Below are 7,535 nucleotides of genomic sequence, written 5' to 3' on the forward strand. Positions count from 1 at the left end.
TTGTCTGTCATAGCGAAGGGTAGCCTCAGTGGGTTCTAGACCGTCACAGTACCAATGAAGGGTGTCCATGGTAACCAGCTTAATCCACTACCTCTCCGACAGCTTGGTAGTCATGAAGATCTTCTCCAAGAAGCTCCACTCCTCAAGAGTGACTTCTGTATGATTCTGAGCTACAATAAGAGATGGTTAGACTATCAAACGAAATAAACAATAGGAAATAAAAACCTAAGGCAGATGAACACATACCAGACGGGGGCAATATACCCCAGGTTTTGTCCACGGGCATATACTCTTGGTCACCAGGGTGACACATCCAGTCGTCCTCTTGGATGAAAAAGTAACGACTCTTCCAATTTCTGTTTGAGTCGAAGGTGTTGCACACTAGCCTAAGCAACGATCTCCTTGGCACCAAACTATACATGCCCTTTGATTGGGTAATCTTTGATGGACGGTAGCAATGGGAGAACTCTTCCACTATCATCCTACGTGCCCCATTGGACATCACCCTATACAAAACTTCTGCGCCTAGGAAGACTCTCTAGGCGTTCGGAGAGATTTAGGTGATGGCTAGTCCAAGATACTGAAGAAAACGACAGTGAAGAGCACTTAAAGGGAATCTAAGTCCCGCTTTCAACATCTGCTCATACACTCCGACATCTTCAGCACCCTTGTAGTAACACTTTTCACACTTAAAGGGTAGACGCATTGGGATGCCGACAGGAATCTGGTATTTCTCCCTAAGCGTATTGAAGTGTTGTTGTTTGATGGAAGAGTTGAAATCGTTTATCGTCCACAACGGAAGCATGATGAACTCTCTAAAACCATTAGGACCTATGAGGGACTGAATGAGGGGTTCACCAATGTCTAGATCACCATCATTTGAATCTTCCTCTGGCCCATCCACATCCAAATCCTCATCCTCCTCCGTGGAAGGTGAGTTGGCAGACGGAATCCTTTCATCATAAGAGGTGTTGGGGTCATCCTGACCTGACGGAAACATCTCATCGTAGCCCACTTCTCCGCGAACACACGATTGTTCACTCGACGCCTTACTAGACATCTGTCACCTACATGTGACGGGTAAAACCCTAAGACTCTATAGGTCTACGCAAGCTACAGGCATGCAATATTTAAATATATGGCAAAACAAAGAGAGAATTTAGCATAAAGTGCAGGATAATTACAATTTAACGATGCAATGAAGGTGACGAAGAAGGCGTAAAGGACAGTCGCACCAAGTAGACAGTGTGATAAAGAGAACAATAGCGCTCTAACTGGAAATTCATTGCGAAAAGTAAAAAATGAAATGAAGAAGCAACATATATATAGAGGGAACAACATGAGAGACGAAAGGACGCTTCGATCCGAGTGAATAACCACTAAAAACATGCCACGTGCCCCTATTGCATTAATGGCTCTAGGATGGCCTGTCAATCAGAGTGTGTTTCCTAAGGGATGAGCTAGATCGTCACTCCATGGGTTCGTCCATTAGATAAGGCGACGAACCCATAGAGTGAGGGGGCAACTGAAGAGGATAAAAGTTGAGGTAGACGGACTTGTTCAAACAGACCTGCCATAGGCAACGGTACTGAGATAATGGGGGATCAAAACATAGGAATAGGACGATGGATTGAGGCATTGGATGGAGAGTTCACATGACGGATGGTCATCCACAGTGGACGGATTCTAGATACACGAACACAAGGTGGACGAATATCAAGGCCATGTGTCACCCACATGGCTTAAATGAACTCCAAGGAATCCTAAATGGAAATATCTTGCACCCTACGATTAACCCTAGTTAATGGAATCCCTATATAGGAAGAATCCCGCAAAATATGTACATTTATTAGGATCCCCACAAGGAAACATCTTCTTACTCAAGAAATAGAAGTTGGTTTTACACCATTATAAAAAACCCAAGCCCTCAAAAAACAAGGCACGCATAATTTATTCCAACTCTAGCACTTTAGAGTTGTGAATATTTTCTAACTTAACCTTCAGAGGGTATTTGGCCAGTACCACATCGGTACTCTCTATAAGGTTTTCTTCTTCTTTGTTACGCAGGTTTTGTCTAGAACACGTGAGAACTGTGCGGCTTACTAACGATTTTCAGCATCATCATAGAGTAATTTTTGAGTTAAAACAATATGTAACCATTATTTAGGACTTTGTACATGTATAAAATTGAACTAAAAATTCTCTCTTAAAAAAAAAAAAATTTGAACTAAAACTTCTTGTTCAAAATTTGAAAGGAAATGGTCATAAAAAAATTGAGGGGAAACATAAAATATCCCATTCCAAATTACTGAGAGACAAAATTTTTGACACAAATCTAATAAGTTCTCATATACACGATAATTCAAATCATGCATTTACAAATAAACTTTTGAATCATGATTGGACAAAAATTATTCAAAATAACAAAACTATATATCACTCACCAATTTATTCTTTTTTAAAAAAGAAAAGAATATCACCCACTGATCATAATCTAAAGCATTTGGGACCTAATAATCAATCCAAAGTAAAAGTCATTTTTAAATAATCCAAACACAAAAAGTTAAAAACATTAATTCACATTAATAATAAAAGCCATTTTTAAATAATAAAAATAAGAATAATAATGCTAGAAATACAAAATATTTTCTAAATTTTTTTACAAACTACTAATGTGGTGAGTAATTATTGATAAATGAAAAAGTGATATTAATGACGGGTCTAAATGAAAACCAATAAGAGATTGACCACATTAATATTTTGTAAAAATATTATGAAATAGTTTGTGCTTATAACCACAAATATTGTTCAACCTTAAATTCCATATAGAGAAAGCAATGTGTAAAACAAAAGGTATTAAAACAATTTAGGGATGAAAAATCTTTGACACTAATCATAGAAACTTTGATATACAGCCTAACTTTTACAATCATGGAAATACAAATAAACATTTGGATCATAGTTGGACAAAAAATATACACAATGACAAAACTAAATATCACCCACCAATTGATTCTAAAAAAAATAAAAAATGAACTACTAATCAAAATTTAAAGCAGTCGAGACCTATTAAAAAATAAAACAAAGTACACCAATCCAAATACACCAAAAGTTAAAAACATTTGTATTAACATCAAAATTATAATTACCATTTTAAAAAATAAAAATAAGTAAATCAATCTTTGGTCGTATATATCATTCAACCTTAAATTCCATATACAAAAAGCAATGAGTAAAATGAAAATTATTAAAACAAATCAGAGAATAATATTAGAGAGAGAGAGAGAGAGAGGTACTATACATTTAGATAATTGAAGTATATATAATTATATTTGCTAAAAAGTGGCGTGATATAAACATAAAAACATTTCTTATCAATATCCAATTTTTTTTTTTAAACAAAAGCTAAATGTTAGCAGAATATTGTATACGTTTTATCACTATAAGAGTACAATTTAAAATTAATATGACTAAAAGGTAGAAAAAAAATAAACTAACTCCTGGGTTTCTTTCTTAATTGTGATGCATTTAGTTATGGGTCCAAAATAAGTTTTTTTTTTTTTTTTTTTTTTAAATCTCAAAATATAAATGTTAGGAAAATATTATATATAGTTCCTTCCTATATAATGTGTACTTTTAAAATTATGTGACAAAAAAAGTGAAAAAAAAAACTTTTGGACTTCGTTTCCCAATTGTGATACATTTAATTATGAAAAAAATTAATTGTCTTTCTCATGGATCTAATTATATGATTGTGCATTTAGTATGATTGTTATTTTCATAAAATAGGGAGCTTGTCTCTTTTCTAATTCTCCTTATGATCCAATTTTTAAAAACATGGTTTTGGAGCCAAATAATGTTCACATATTAAGACATATATTGAAATAACACACAACATCATTTCCTTTTTCAATATCCTTAAAATATAGGATTTAAAATGCAATTTTTTAAAAACAAATGATATAAAATGCGTGTGTCAAATTCTAAATTCACTTGAAGAAGACTACCAAAAAGACACTAAAGACTAATGTAAAAGTGAGGAAGGAAAGTGTTGGGAGAATAGAAAGCTTGGGGCATAGAAAATATTTTGATTTTTTACCATGTGTGTTTGGTTGGGAGAATGAAAAAGTGGAAGATGGAAAACTAATGTAGTTCTTTGTTTGGTTGGGAAGAAAAATGAAAGGAAAGAAATGTAGTTTTTATGCATTTACTCTCATGCCGCTATTATGTAAAAAAAATAAAGTTTTCTATTTTATATTATTTTGCCCACAAACATTTTAATTACATTTTATTAATAAGAAGCATATCAATCTAACATTTTCTTAATTAGTCAAATGATTATAAATAATTCCTAAATTTTATCCAAAAAATTAGTGTAAATAAAAACCCACACACAAATTAAAAAGAAAAAAAGAAAAAAAAGAAGAAGGTTATAAACAAAAAGAAAAAAGAAAAAAAAATCAAATACGCATATAATCAAATTCAGAGCCAGTCACACAAGTAGAGGATGTAAATGACACGGGTATGGGATTTCTTGAATGACAAAATCAATGGCGTGGGATTTATGGGCAACGAAGTTGATAATGGGATTTTGTAGTGTCGATACTGTATTTTGGCCGCTCTTGATTCACGTAGCAAAACAAATACCAAAATCTGGAAAAAAAAAAATCAAAAAAGGTCACATTATGGATAGTGGATCAAAGGGTCATAACATTCAAACCCCCTTTGATAGCAACTAAGACCAAAACCCTAGCCGAGTATGGTAAAAAAGTTGACTTTTTGATTTAGTTGTCCAATCGAGTTGAATTTTGGACCGTCTCATAGGCCATATTTTTCCCTTTGAAATGATAGTTCACGGGCCAAATTTGGAGTTAAAACGGATGAGATACCAACAAAATACCAAAACCCTAATTTAAAGTTTCACTTTTTTAAAGTAAAACATGCCATTTTTAGGCCAACTTTGCGCAAAAAATTGTACCGATTAGGTAAGAATTGGAGCAATCCGACTAAACCAGCTTAAAGTATGAGGTCTCAATCACCTTTCACAAAAAGAGCTTGATGATAATGGCCACAAATTGGAAGGAATAAAGTTTTAAGGAAAAATGTCACATTATTTCTTGCATCATGTCACCTCTCTTTAGGATGTGATATCTTGATGACATTAGCTCTAAATATCACTGATGATGCACAAGAATCAATAGGCTGAATGCTCCAGCCTATGTTGACGGTTTGATGACCTAAAGAGAAAGAAAGATTGTCAAGGGTGACTGGGTTGAATTGGCCAAGGATTCTCTGACGGTTAAGTCAGGTTTCTCTCTAAAACACAAGGATGGTGAATTAGAGAAGGTAGACTCGAATCCTTTTTATAGAGAGTTTTTAGTAGGTCTACTTGTTCGGATCCATTATCATCATGGGAGATGTGTGTAGTTAATGGAGAAAACTGGGCGAATTTTAGGGAATCCTCCCCATGTTCTGGAATGACAGATCGTGGTCCGATTGCTTAATGTTTGTAGAAAAATCCTTTAAAGTTCACTAAGTGTTATTTAGTCGTCTATGCCCTTATGTGACATGGATGACTAGGTTGCTTTAGACGATCATGATGTTTGTAGACAGATCATATTCATATCCATGACACTTTTTGATGGGCTCATGGTTTGGTCATGGACAACTACCATGGACGAATTGAACTTTATTTAGCTCACCATCAGTTGCCCCCTTGTCCATGTGTCATCCATACCACTGTTGAAATTATGGTTGTTATTATTATTATTTTACATATGGCAATTTTTTAGTGGTTGATGGATTTTCCACATGGCATTTTTGGGGTGGCTTGGGATCTGACGTCCTAGATGTCAACACATGGCTTGATTTAACGGTCTGCACGTCCCATTGTTTCATTCTTCAAAAAAGTTGCCACGTGGCACATCCTGGTTGGTTCACATTGCTTTAATGCCCCACCTTATTACCTATAAATAGCTCAATCCCTCTTTTACCCTCTTACTCTTTTCATATTTTCTTCTCTGACATTCTAGTCTTCGCTCATCCTTCACACTTTGGCTAGTAGTCCTCTTCATCTAGCATCAGGAATTCTCTTCCTCTTCATCTATAAGTTTTCTTTTTAAGAATTCTATAGAAATTTATGAAATAGAAGTATCTTCATCTAGTGATAGGGATGATAGGGAGATAGATGAGTATCATGACGAGAGCAATAGTAGTGAGGGTAGTAGTAGTGACGAGAGTAGTTTTAAGAGTAGCTCTTCAGAAGAGATTTATTTGTCTAGTACACCTGGGATTCCCTTATAGGGTTTCCAAGAAGAGATGAGGATAAGGGTAGCATCGGGGTCATTTGCTGGCTCGTCTACTGCTCCTCCAGCACCCATTCCTCCTTCTATTCAGCCAACAGACGACATCTTGACTTGTTGTGCTTTAAACATATCATCTTCTATAGACACAAAAAACTTCATAAACTTAGGGGTAAATATCAGATCCTAGACGACATCCATACTCGTCTTCCAGCTACTGGGGAATGGTGTTGTACTCCCAATTCCCTTAGGTTAGGTATATATGACGCATATATGCTAAATGTTCTTAGGCTTCCTTTAAATGCCTTTGCTAGAGAAATTTTGACTAGGTTAAACATTGCCCCCAACCAACTTAACCCTAATGGTTGGCGAATCATTGTGGCGATGCAAGTGTTGTGGAGAGAAGTTTTTGAAGGGAATTGTCCTCTTTCTGTGGACGAGTTTCTATATTGCTAAAAACCTTTTGGGATTAGTCAATCTCTTGGCTTTTATCAATTTTCTACTCGAGGTTCTGATTGTAGAATGATAAGGTCTCTTCCTACATCTGATAAAGAGTGGAAGAAAGAGTTCTTTTTTGTTTCTGGTCCTTGGGGACCCTGTCGAGGTTGGTAGGGATACTTTCCCTCCATTTGTCAATGATTCTATATGCATATTTTAACTTGGCTTTTCCTTTTGCAGTTGTAGCTTGTCCAAGACTGAACAACATGCTTTTAGATAGAGTTCGTTGAGCTTATTGCTTTCCAAATAGGAATTTTCACTCTTTAACAACTCGACATCGTCTTGCCCATTAGGGTTTAGGTCCCGAACCATCTATAGAAGCTTTATCTTACGAGACTACTACTCATCGAAGTAAGTTTCCTTTTCCTTGCATTATTTTATTTTTCTTTTAAAGGAATGGCTACGATGAAGGAAAACAAGGAGAAGGAACTTGCCAGTGGCAATGAGGTCGTCCAGACAGAAGATGCTACCCCTCTCCAGACTCATCCAAACGTTCCTAAAATGTTAAAGCTGGTGCCCCCTAGCCTTTCTGAGAAGAGGAAGGTTGTGTCTGGGATGGTTAACGTGGGGAATCTTCCCAGCCGTTGGGGTTTAAAAAGGGCTAAGGTCGACTTGTCCAACCGTGGTAAGGCTCTCCTTCTTCGAGTCCAATCCTCCCTAAGCTGAGAACCTGTTGAGGTCCTTCCTTCTCCTGAAGCACCCTCGTCTGAAGCTCCCCCTTGTCCTAATCTGGAG

Source organism: Quercus lobata, chromosome 4 (assembly GCF_001633185.2).
Source record: "Quercus lobata isolate SW786 chromosome 4, ValleyOak3.0 Primary Assembly, whole genome shotgun sequence".
Classification (NCBI taxonomy): Eukaryota; Viridiplantae; Streptophyta; class Magnoliopsida; order Fagales; family Fagaceae; genus Quercus; species Quercus lobata.